This window comes from Cottoperca gobio, chromosome 1 (genome assembly GCF_900634415.1).
Source record: "Cottoperca gobio chromosome 1, fCotGob3.1, whole genome shotgun sequence".
Lineage (NCBI taxonomy): Eukaryota > Metazoa > Chordata > Actinopteri > Perciformes > Bovichtidae > Cottoperca > Cottoperca gobio.
In genome coordinates this window covers 7015610-7029550 of record NC_041355.1, presented here as the reverse complement: position 1 = coordinate 7029550, position 13941 = coordinate 7015610, and positions in this window count along the sequence as shown.

Here is a 13941-nt window from a genome sequence, read left to right as displayed (position 1 = left end):
ACGAGTGTTCCCGCTGCTCCCATTGGACATTCCGAACCAGGGGGCGGGAAGCAGGCCAGCACTGAGAACGTGGTGGACGGCTCCCCCAAACCCCCCACACAGAGAAATGTGTGTGGGTTTTTTTTGTTTTGTTTTTTTACATTTTTCTTCCAAAATAGATAACCAAAAACTATTTAGAGTATTTAGGCAGTGGTGGAATGAAAAAATGGGTGGAAAGTACTTTACTAACTACAATTTTAACGTACTGCTGCTTTCCATTTCCATTTTCTGCTACTTTATAATTGACTTACTCCACTACAATTCAGAGGCAAATATTGTACTTTTTACTGAACTACATTTATTTGACATTTGAATATGCAGATTCAGATTATTAATACTAAACAAATATATTATGATGTATTATTACAGGTAAAGACAATACTTTATTGATCCCTACCCAGCAGCATATATAGAAGCCCCACCTTTACCAGCTGCAACATTAAAGGGATGAAAATATTAATGCATTTTCTGAAATAAGCCATTCTGGATCATGAGTAGAGCTACTTTAACTTTTAAGAATATTTAGATGGTAATAGTTTTGTACTTTTACTTTTCTACACTGGTATTGCTACTTTTACTTTAGTAAAATATATGAAAACTTCTTTCACCACTGTATTACGGGACTTCATTATATTATTTTGATATCATATAGTACTTAAAAGATAGTTGTGTCAAAATTGATTGGAAAGCAGTAATTGGCTGGACTACAATGAGAAAAATATAGCCATGGGGGGTTTCACCTTGCTTACTTCAAAGGACTTTCAATATATGTCATTTTACTGAAGAGGAACTCTCTGATGCACCACTGGTGGTCCAACTACACACACATGCTCCATTACAAAATAACTGCCTGGAGCTATATCTTCGTACTACTGATAACCTAGTTTCTTCCATGGTGAGGGTCATTAAATGGCACATTAATATTAAAGCCTACAACACAGTGACCTTATCTTTTATTGCTTCAGTAAATCCTCAGAGGTAGACTTTTCATCCCCTGAGTGGCCAAATAGTCTCCCCATGCTGTCTAGCTGTCCCTAACACATTCTCCTCAAGAACCTTCACCTCAGCTCATCCATTTATCTTTCCATTCAGGCTCATTTGGCAATTGGCTTCCAACTTTCTGTTTCCATTGACGTGGCTTTGATGCTACGCAGAGTTTCCATGAAAAGGTTCTGCTGCTCAGTTAAAGGTTACTCTGGATTCCACATTAATGCACCCAAATATTCATTATCTAGTTCAAACTTGCTATCAGAACTACAGTACTAATTCATAATAATGAATGGGGAAATGCCTCAATAAAGATCAAAAATAAGAAATACCGATCATATGCTATTGCCTTTCCAGTCACCAGAACCCATATTTATCCAACTGCTAAAAGTTAAAAAACCTTTACTTTTATTCCAACCCAGAAATATAGGTTTAAAGGTATGTATATTTAATGTAAGAGAGCTCCTAGAGACCTACATGACTGCAGTACATACATGTCATGCATAATATAATGACATTTAATATATAACATATTCGATTGCTGTTCATTTCATGTTAGTTTCTGCTGGAAATATAAGAGATTTCATATAAATGGAAACTCTTTTTTTTTAAAGAAAGAAATTCTCATGTTTGCAGAATAATCTCCTGGAGTAAAATCCTAGGATTTGTTTTTCTTTTTATGATAAACAATATGCCAGATGCAGGGTCAATTATTGTCTCTGATTGACTATTCCTGCTCTGAGCAAACATGTGAATAATCCTGGATCACTTGAAAACTGCCCTTAAAAAGATTGATACACTTTTTTATTAGTATGAGTAAGTCACTTAATACATTTGTTTTATTCTTAACACTCAATGAATAACGTTTAATCGTAAATGGCTGCTTAGTTTGATCAATGCGAGCTCTGATCTCAACCCTGTTGACCACCTATGGTGGATTTCTGAGTGACAGTGGGGGACATTTTTTGGAAGAATGGTGTTCATCCCTCCAGTAAAGTTCTTTGTATAAACTTTGCCAAAGTGCATTAAATTTGTTCTGACAGTTTGAGGTGACCCGACACCTTAGCGTTATGTTGGTTTTGTCACTCATCCGTATTTCTGTCACAAATGTATCCGAGAACCTGGTGTAGTGGCACCAGCGAGGCCTTTAATTGCTTTCTATATGTCAGCCATCTTGCTGCTCGTGTCTTTACCATAGTTTGCTTGAATGCACAATTCCAAAAACTCTGCAACAACTTCCCTGTCAAACTCTGCATTTCCTCCAGGCACAATTGGATGACCTGCTCTGCACGCCCAGTGGTCCTATTATACCTTTGGATCTTGGCCTCCTTGTCACCCCCTCAGTCACCTCCACCTATCTCCACACCAGGCAAGCAGCAACGTGTCACAGACAGTTACTGACGTCTGCCAGTTGCTATGATACCATCACCATTTTCCCAATCTTCAAAGATTGCTCAGACACAACTATGGTTTTTGTGTCTTTTACAGAGTTACTTTCATTTGTTTGCAAACCATGATTTTTCACCACTTTATGTGGTGCCCTTGAGTTTGAGGAAGGTATTTTTGAAATGGAATATATTACGAAGCTCTAAATATAATGACGCCCTTGGTCACCTCTGACCTCCGCTTCTTCAAACTGTTTCTAGCTTCTTTCAGATTCCCAGCACTATTCTTCTGAGCCCACATTTCTAATAAAGCCATCTCATTTACTTTCCTCCAGTCTCGCTCCTGTTCCAGTGGAGGCAGGTCATGGATATTGCAGTAATGTTATGTGAATGAATGTAAGCAGCATTTTAACACATTTAGCTGCAGGGGAAAATATTCTTCAGAACTGAACTGAATCCTAAATTTAAAGAAGGCTGGAAATCCATAAAGGAATATGTCTGAGGTAATAAGTTGTCCAGATTTACCCTCTGGTGTATCAGGCTAGATTTTATTTGATAAAAACCCTGAAAAAAATAATGATTTTGAAGGAAAGTTTAAAAAGTCTCTTCAGTTATTCATATAAAATACCATTTACCCACTCTGCCCTGTAACTATTTATAATAAAAAGGAACAACTCACCCAAAGCCCAAAGAAAACACAGAACACAGACCTGATATACTGTCAGGATTAACTGTAGAGATAATGAATGAGAAGCTGATATTTTATGGTGATCCAGTCACACGTGCCTAATCTTAAAAAGATTCATATTTTCACCGATATCTATCAGACTGGAGATGTCTTTTCACAAAATATATTTCCTGTATTCACCTTTTTAATGGAGAAATATGTTTAGTCAATAAATCTTTTTAATTTTAATTTGTATAGGGATGAATACATAGAATAGACCAATGCCACATACTCCAGTACACTACTAAATGGGAAAAACACATACAAAACAACACAAACAATGTTACAATAAAAACATTCATAAAAACACCATTCATAAGTCTATTAATAGCGAATGTATTAAAGTGTACAAAAATGTACAAATGATAGTGATGAAATATTATCTGGTCAATATCCAGAATTTCAATTTGCACGATACGATACAGTATATCATCTAAACAGGTTTGTTACTGTAGAAGCTGCTTGTGATCAAGACGTTTCCAATAACTTAAATTTGAATGCATGAAACTGTTTGTAGCATAGAACTGTAAACAATTTAATACGAGTATAAATGTTTGTAAATTTGCTTTTGCAATCTTTCTCACCATTTGTACATGTTTTGACCATTAACCATTAACCTTTCCATTTCATTATCTCTGACAAGTAGGATATGTTTTTAAGCTTGGTTTTTCTGTCTGTCAGCAGGACTATGGAAATACTACAGGCCTAATTTTCATTAAACTTGGTGCATTGTGAGATAGGGGCATGTGTGCTGCATTCATGTAGTGTCAGAATAATTGGAAAAAATGAGTTCCTGACTGGGAAAATTCACATCACCCCAACTCAGAAACAGCTATAAACGTGTTGTAAAACTCTCAAAAACACATCTTCTTTGTAGCGTCCATGTTTTCTCCACATTAGGACTTAAAGCACACGCACACTACCAAAGTCGGAAGAAAGATTTCCCAACACGGGAAATGGGACCATCTGAGGAGCATGTGAACACAACATTGGCCTTGGCCTGTATCCTCCGAGTACCGTTCTTGTTTTGATGTGTGGTGCATAAAAGAAAATCAAATACACAATAAAATCCTTCCCTACTGTATATGTAAGAAAAAGTGAACCTTTCTTTCTTTTTTTTATACTCCGTGCATATGTTCCCAAGGTCAAGATTGAACCTCCATTCTCAAATGAAATCCTTGTTATCCATTCCATCACCCTTAACAAGAGCTCACTAGAGCACACACAAACAGTTGATAGTAAAATGAATGCCAATAAATGTCAGATTTAATCAAACTAAATATTTTTAAATGAAACCCACAGTGGCTTGGAATAATTTCCGCAAGCATTCATTTTGCATAAGATTATTTGGTTTATTTTGTAACGTGTCCAGTTCTTATTAGTCCTTCAAGTGACACACACGCACGCACGCACACACAAACACACAAACACACACGCTGGGTTATCTGTTTCCAATACACAGACTGACTGAGTGCTCACAGGTTTAACTCTGAAGCCAATTTAGCTTCCAATTACCTGAGTATCCAGTGCAATTACCACTGCATTTTCTACCCCCAATCCATCTATTGCTTGCCATCACCTGAGCATCCATTATGACTATGAAGAAAGACACATATAATTACAAACACACGCAAACATTTGCACACACAATATTTATTTTGTAGGTGCACCTCAGACGGATATCTAACCTGACATGTGCATGGACATCTAGCTACATTTGCTCGACAAAGCTCTCTCTCCTCTCAGTCTGTACTCTCAACCACCCTCTCTCCATCCAACACACACACACACACACACACACACACACACACACAAACACACACAAACACACACACACACACACACACACACACACACAGAGTAGCCCCTCTTCAACACTCACAGTGCAGTGGCAAGATGACCTCTCCGTAATCGGGCTGAATGATGACACCAATCTTATCGTTATCCATGCAGAGACAAACATTGGGACTGTCCCCTGTCCCTTTAGCACCTGTTTGACTAGGCTAATGACTTCTGTCCCGGCAATCAACACAAAGGTGCTTGCACACACACACACACACACACACACACACACACACACACACACACACACACACACACTCACACACACACATGCATGCATACAGGCGCATGCAGAGCTAATGAGCAGCTTCCTGCAGCTCGAGCTGTCATCGTGGTGCAGGGAGATAATGTCAATATTAACTGACCTGTCATAGCAGTGGAGTGCTGAGAGGATACACACAATGGGAAAGCGGTTGCAGACCGAGAGAGACAGAGATTTTAAAGCATAGCTGTGGGACATTGACAAAAAGCATCAATTGCTTATTCTTGTTGCCTTTAAAACTCTTGTTCCCATCAGCACAATTTTTTTTTTGTTAACTGCTCTTTCACCATCATGTAATTGTCACAGGCTGCTGGATTTGAATGAAGCTTCAACGCAGCATTTGTGCCACACCTAGTGCAAAGTCCCAATCAATATCGCATACATCCAGTGTTCTGTATAGAAACATAAGTGGGACAATATGAGGTCCTTTGTGTTGAGGCTTTGGTTGCCATGATGTGATCAAGGCCATGTGGAAACTAAAGATGTTCATTCATAGTGAAAAGAGCTCTGTGTCAGTTTTGTCCACTGCTTGTGTTCTTGCGTGCAGTTGTGCAGAGGAATTATTCTGTTTCTTGCCTGATCTCGATATCTGCCTTCTTTTATTGTGAGAAAAATAATTAGAGAGAAAGACAAAACATTCAAAGCTACTAAACTGAATGAATAGAAGTCCATTTTTCTAATCGAACACACTTACAATGGCTTCACTGTATGGACTGTGAGTCTCTTTGTGTGTGTCTGTGTGTGCATGAGACTGGGTGGTTTATTGTTTGGTTTCATTGTAGCCCAAGGTGATGCTGCATTCTTGCATTTCAGGCAGATGGAAACTTGATCCTCTAAAACCAGTGGCTCCACCTGTTATCCAAAGCTAGCTCCTGGGGCTAATGGAGAGGGAGAGGGTGAGGGTGCACCGAGAAGAAAGAGCAGGAATGAGGGTGAGCTGAGGGTAGCAGAAAGCCTTTCATGTGAAAAAGAGAGCAAGTAAGGAAATGAAGAGGGAATTGTAAGGAGTTAGGTCACACCTGTAGCGGACTGAAAGAGACGGGGAGGGATGTGGGGATAAGTGTAGCACCAGTGGGAGAATGGGAGGATCGGTGTGGAGGGAGATCACTTTTCAGTGAGTCAAGCAGAGAGAAAGGGGTATGAAAATCCAGTCTAGGCTTTCAGGGCTCTTTTATGGAGGGAGGATGAAGAGAAGTAAGTTAGAAAGCAGAAAGAGCGGTAAGTAAGGAAGGAGAAATATAACCAATGATTTCAGGGTCATAGTGTGGACTGGGCAGAGAGAAAGACAAAACGAAAGGCTCAAGCTGTACACTTTTAGATGAATCCTTGGGTCTATGATTTTTTTGTTTGTTTTACTTTCTTTGTGTAAGTGTATGTGTATGTGTGTGCTCGGTCTCTCAGCTCCTGCCGTGCGTCATCCCTGCAGCAACAAAGCAGACAGTTAATCTAGAGCTCCGCCTCGTCTCACGCTGGCCAGCTCCTCATGTGTCCGGCCTCACTGTAGGGCCTCGCAGCTGGTCCCAGAGAGCTGCAGTGCGGACTTCTGGGATTGCGCTCTGAAGCTCTTCCCTGTGCACCTGTAATCACATACAGTTATCTAGCATCCCACTGTGGAAGAGGAGGAGACAGAGTCGACACGCTGTACAATCATAACCAACACATAAAAGGAAAGCAAACACAAGAGGAAAACAAAACAGAACTCAAACCGTTCAAATGTAAAAGGAGTTGATGCAAAAACATAAACAACCGCTTACTTTGTGTGCATGCCTGTACTTGCACATACAGGGTGTGGACAGTGTTGTAGAGATCTAGCAGAAAACTGATGCCATGCCCTGAGGGAAACACGCCATGAGCTTTAATTTTACTTCTTTCCATCCAGTCGTCTCTCTCTACCTCTTCATCTCGATGCCCTTTACTCATCCTCATCCAAACTCACTTCTTTACTTACAACCAATTCCTCTCTCTCCAGTGCACAGACAGACACACATGATGCAACATATAAAGCATGTGAGGTGTGAAAACTGTTAAGCATTCAAGTGTTCTTTTAGTGATTTAAAAATACCTTTATCCTCTCTATAGGGTGCTTGCAAAGTATTACACATACAAAACAAAGAAGCATTTTTAAGTATAGCACATAACAATGACTGACGTAAGTAAATACATTCTTCCTGTGACTCATCATTGATGGGGAGAATTAGGTAAAACCTTTTCGAAGGTTAGATCAGCACAGTTGTTTTTTTTCTCATAACAAAAATTTAGAATTCAGAACAAAGATAACTTGGATCAGACTGAAAGTTCCTCAGTGTCCTGACCTTTAATAGTTTTACACAGCTATTCATTTGCTTAATGTTAATTACTGTGTAGGGCATGCTTCCTTAGCTTGGATCATTATATTGCTTCATTTTTGTTTGGCTCCAGTCAATACTTTGACGCATAAATTGGAATTCTGAGACACTCCAGTACCAAGTTTTACAGCTGATCAATACGCATATTTGAATGGTAACAGAAGCAAAACAAACACCGACTGGAACATATTATTCTTCATCACTAAAAAAATATTTTAAAAAGTTGATGCTCTAAACAAAAGAACACTTTCTGTTCAATAAACACATAAGGGTGAAAATGTGGTTTTATAGAAGTTATGAAAGAAAACTTTAATTCATTCAAATACTGTGACTACAAACAGTGTTGCATTTTGCAGAAATTGCATTTGTTGTGCATTTAAAGGAATAGTTTCGACATTCTAACTTACTCTCTGGCAGAGATTTGATCACTCTCATGTAGGTACAGTGAATATGTAGCCAATGTGAGAAGCCAGGTAGCTTACCTTTGCACAAACTCTGGAACCAACAGTTAGAAAATCCCACTACCATCTCCTCTAAAGCTCACCAATTAACACATTATGTCTTCTTTGATTATTTCGTACAAAGATCAAAATGTAAAAACAGCAAGGAGGTTACGTGCCAGACTATTTTTTGTCATTGACCAGCTGTCAGGCAACCAGCAGTGATTTCGCAGCAGTTTCAAGTCCCAGCCAAGAAATCATCCAGTACATAACTCCCTGTAAAATGACGAATTGTCCTTTAAGGTAATTATTGTATGGAATAAATATGTAGATCTGTAAACCTGTACATTTGTGAGCTTTAGAGGTACTGGGAGGCGTATTTCATGACTAACAGTCACAATAAGTTGACCATGGTGAATTTTCCATTATCTATTAACCTTATGATTTAAAAATGACCTTATTTAAATAGGCTAGCTGTTTCCCCATTTCCAGTGTTTATGCTAAGCTAGGTTCACCTTCATATTTACCATACAGACGGGAGAGTGGCATCGATGTTCTTATCTAAATCTCCGCCAGAAAGCGATTAAGTCTTTGAATCTAACACGACAACTTGTAGCCTATGTGTGTGAGAGAAAGAAAAAGAGGAATGTATTCACTTCATTTTTTTTACCATCCGTCATGCATGAAGGCATGAATTCAGGGTTACACCACACACACACACACACACACACACACACACCTGCCTGAGCTGGTCACTGGTGCATGTGCACCCCTGACATGCTTTCTACATGCACATCTGTCATAGATGCACATCACAGCACCTTGTCACCCCCGACATCTTCTGTTTCTGCCCTCTATGTGTCTCCTACTCGCTCTGCTGAAACACACACGCTGCCTTCACTGCAGGTGTCAGAAATAAATCAGCTGGGAGTTGAGCACATGTCAAAGAACCAAAAAAGTGAACAATACAGATCAACAAGAAAAGAAAATGTTTTCTGGGAGATCCGAGCTGCCAATACACGACATATGCAAGAGAGTGCATGTAGAATATCTCAACAAGCGATGGGTATTAGGATATATTTGAGTTTAGATTCAATATATACTCGTATATAGTTGTATTCTATTCTGTCATTGACGCATGATGCATCCACAAACTGAACACAACCTTAAATGCACAGCAAGTTATATTTAGGATCTATCTCTCTTCACTGTACTCTGAGATAAGACCTTATGAGATTTGAAGGCAGCAACAAAAAAAGGGAACGAGCAGATGAAAGAGTGACGTGCGGGTCCTGTTCTGAAGATGTGCATGAGGCAAAGCCGTGTGAGCTGTGAGAAAAAGAGTGAGAGTTAAAAGGTAGGGACATCTTCATCTCTTATCTCCTCTACCTCTTTTCTCCCATTGGACCAAAGAGCCACACTGCCCCCCTCAGGTCAGCCAATCCTCCATCCAGCTCTGTAGAAATGTGGGGCTGATTTGTCTCCTTAAAGAAAGTTTATATATTCTAAGTGCATAGAGAGAGAGACCATGTGTGTGTGAGTCTTGCGGGTATTAATCATAACTTTGGGATAAAAAAAACTGTTAACCCCGTCACATTGGAGGGAACACCAGCCTCCTGAGAATGTCAAAAAGTGCGTGCGTGCGTGGGTGAGTGGGTGCCTGCGTTGGGTTACAACTGCACAGCCAGGTCAAAGGAACCAATCAGAGCCCAGGCTCAGATGATGACCTGACCCTGAAAGATCACCATGCGTGGAATGGCTGGCTGACAGCTGAAGTGCATTTCCCACGCAACCTTACACTTCATCATTACTCACACACACATTTGTGCACACACATATGGACAAATACACACATCCAAATTAGCTGCCGACCGCAGATGAACACCTGCCCTCTCACCCAGGAGGAGATTTGATTGGCTTTGGTTTTTACAAGCATTTAGGTTTAACATGCAGCTGGAGTAAGGCATGTGTGCAAGCCTGTGTGTGTGTGTGTGTGTGTGTGTGTGTGTGTGTGTGTGTGTGTGTGTGTGTGTGTGTGTGAGTGGTCTCAGCTGCACTGGTGGAGAAGTAATTCAATTGAAAACACTTTATCGCACTATACATCATTCTCTCCCTTTTACCCTACTTGCTTTTGTGTTCAACATCTCTCTCTCTCTCTCCTCCTAACAGGATACAGGCTTATTTTCAAATGTCGAGGATCAAAGGCCCAGCTGGTCTTTATTATAAGAAACAAAGAGAGATGTGGAATTGCCGGGAGCTCGCTGAATTGCAGTGGTCACTTAAACCTCAACATGTTCAATTCCTCTCAACTGAATCCTTCCAGTCATTATAAATACTACTCCATCACACATGTCAGACATGTCAGAGCGTGAATAATAAAATGAATTCAAGGTGCTACTATGACATATACACTATAACTATAATAATACTATAAAGAAAGAAAGCCTAAACTGCTGTGAAAAAACACTATTGCTCTTTGTCAACATGTCCTCTGTGATGTGCTGTGTAACCAAGGGAAGAAGTCCAAAACAAAATTCAACATGAAAGCAGACAAGATAAAGATTTCAAAAGTTGCCGATCAAGAATATGTAGTGACTTGTCTGGAGCTCTGTAGAAAATGAACAGCTGTTCCCCCCAAAATAAATAAATAAATCTAATCTGAGTTTACCTTCATGAAACACTCCCCACTACAGAAGTACCCACAACTTTCTTCATAAAGTCAAAAGTGATTCAAAGTGATTAACAGTTGAGATTAATTTCTCATGTAGAGTCTCCAATACTGACCTTATTAAGATAATGGGTTATCGTCCATGACGTGACTGATCCACATTAAATACAGTTGCTTCGACAATGTCATTATAAAATTCAATTTCACTCAGTTACAATGGACCACAGTAAACCACAATGGTTTACAGATGTTAAACTTGGGGAAAGGAGAACACTGGGATTGGATTGGTAATCGGTATTGACGGAGAGCCCGAGTTGAGGAATCACAATCAGTATTGGGAAAGAACAAATAAGATCGATGCATCCCTGTACTCGAGAAGAGAGGGAGTGAATCAACAGAAACATGGACTTTAGAAGCACTGATGTGTGAACGTTTAGCAGCCAGAACTGCTCAGTTTCTGGAGCTGAACTGGAGCGATGAACACCATCTTTCCAAAAGACAATCTGTTACTTGATGTTTTGATGATGGTGGTGAAGACCAGGATCTCCTTAGTCAGGAGATCTGGTGAATGTAAAATTCACAGAACATGATTCACGTTTGCATTTAGTGTCCCCTGATGTACTCCTGGTCATGTCATCCTGGAGAAGGATTGAAATGTTTAATCATAGAATAAAAAGTGATCACTCAGAACAACCTTTTATTGATTTGAAGGGACCCTTCCCTCCAAGAAGACAAGTGGAACCAAAGAACAGTTTTAATAAAATGTATGCAGACTTACCAACCCATAGATCACAATACATTGTTGCCATTTACTATTTTCTTCGTTTCTAACTGTTAAAAAGTAATTTAAGAAACAAAAAATATTGAAGTATTTAGTATTTGATTGAGTCTCTTCTATCATTACATTACTCATTTTGAATGTATCATCATCATCGATCATTATGCCTGCTTAAGGGTAACTTTCAAGCTTTCTCCTCCGCCTTTGGACCCCACTTCTCTTTCTCATCTTGGTGTGATGTATGGTGCTACTGTATGTATTAGGAATTGCCGAGGGAAAGTGATGGAGGGGCATGTTTAGATGATTAATGAAACGGGGCACAGGATTAAGAGCCATTGACGCATGGCAAGTAGAGGACATGTGAATTTATGTAACATTGTGAGGCTGCAGGGTGGCAGCCACAATATTCATTCATGCTGGACTTGTATTTGTTCTGATATGATAAAGTAAAATAACACTTTTATACTCAATGATATGCCTAACAAGTTGTATTTTCCAAAGCAAAGATTTCATTCCTTGTTGTTACTTCCAAATCACTGATTTCCAACCTCCCTGGGCGGCAGTAGCTTAGTCGATAGGGACTTGGCTTGGTAACTGGTCCCCGCACGGACCAAGTACGGATTGTGGACTGGTAGCTGGAGAAGTGCCGATTCACCTCCTGGGTACTGCCGAGGTGCCCTCGAGTACGACACCAAATCCTCAACTGCTCGGGGCGCCTAACCACCCCCTCGCTCCCTTTTGAGTTCAAAACATGAGCATAAAAACATTTGATCATATTGTGGTTTCAGATATTACAATGGAAACAACTTCAATACCATGTCAGCAAACATTTTGTAACTTTTTCGTCTTGAATAAACCAAACCAATGAACCAACGTAGCCCTTAGGGTAATGTTTAGGAGGTTTCACCTTGCGAGTACTGAAATGAGTGGCTTATGATGCAGTTTATGCCGTTTGGTGTTAATATGCGGTTAACATGAAGGTCTGACAGCTGACTACACTATAATTAGTGATAATGGGTCTTTTATAGATAGTCTCTCAAATGAATATAACCTTGAAAAGATTTATTCAGATATCTCCAGGTCACAGACCATAAAATTAAATCAAAGATAACAAACATCTAATAGAATACAAAACTCAAACAGAAATGGGACATTTGAAGATGACTGGAATGATATATGGGAAAGCATCAAGGTCCACATAATGGGACATTTTCTGTCTCCAAAATTAAAATTTACTAGTAGAAAAATAACAATTGTACAGCACCTTTCATACAAGAAATGCAGCACAAAGTGCTTTACAACAAGGGAGAAGAGACATAAAATGAACATAAAAACAGGGGTAGAATGCCAAGTTAATGGAAAATAAAATAAATATTGAATGCTAGAGGCGTTGTGGTATAAAAGAAAATAGCTGACCATTTTCATATTTTCTGACATTACATTAATGTATACTGGCAAGAGACTGCAAAAGAAACAATGAAACTTTCTAAAATTATATAATATATATATATAAATTATACCTCGACAAAATCCCAGACAAACTCATGACTCGGAAATACAGAAATGGCTACAAGTAAACTCTCCATCAAAAGAGCAACTGGACTACAATTATCAATGAAATATGATCAATAAGACAAAATGGACTACATATATATGTGCCAATAAGATGTTGTCATTTAAAAACCCTTTTTCTGTACAAGTATAATAATGTCGATGTCAACGCCTTCATTTTGCCTGAAAATGTCAAAACAAATGAAGTTGAAAAAAAGGGAAAACGTACACACACACACACACACACACACACACACACACACACACACACACACACACACACACACACACACACACACACACTCACTTCCCTATCTTTGTTTTTCCCATTTAGCTATTAAGGGTATTTTCTTGTAATGAAAAGGTGTGTGTGTGTGTGTGTGTGTGTGTGTGTGTGTGTGTGTGTGTGTGTGTGTGTGTGTGCGTGCGTGCGTGCGTGTGTGTGTTCAGTTTGAGTATGTGTGAAATGAACTTCTTGCCTCCAGGGAGAGGTGGCCTGCTGACAGAGATTAGTTTACATCATCGCCTTTTCAATCTTTTCTCTGTTTCTGTGACACTGTACTCTCTGCTGCAACATTCATGGGCACACACACACACACACACACACATACACACACACACACACACACACAGATAAATACACACTTGGAGTATAGAGAGAGGCGAGACTGATAAGAGTCGGAGTTATTATACATCTTTCTATTCATATTTTTGTGTCATCTCATGCTCTTGTTAGAGTGTAAAAACTCTGAAATCCCACAGTTAAGGATTTTGGGCTCCTGGAGGAGAAAATCTGCTGCAGGAGCCCAACACAAGTAAAGAGATGGAGTGAGAGATGAATGGATGAGAGTTCAGCCAGGTTTCCATATTCATGCAGCGCAGATTTCATACAATACCGCTATTATGCGATCATTCTT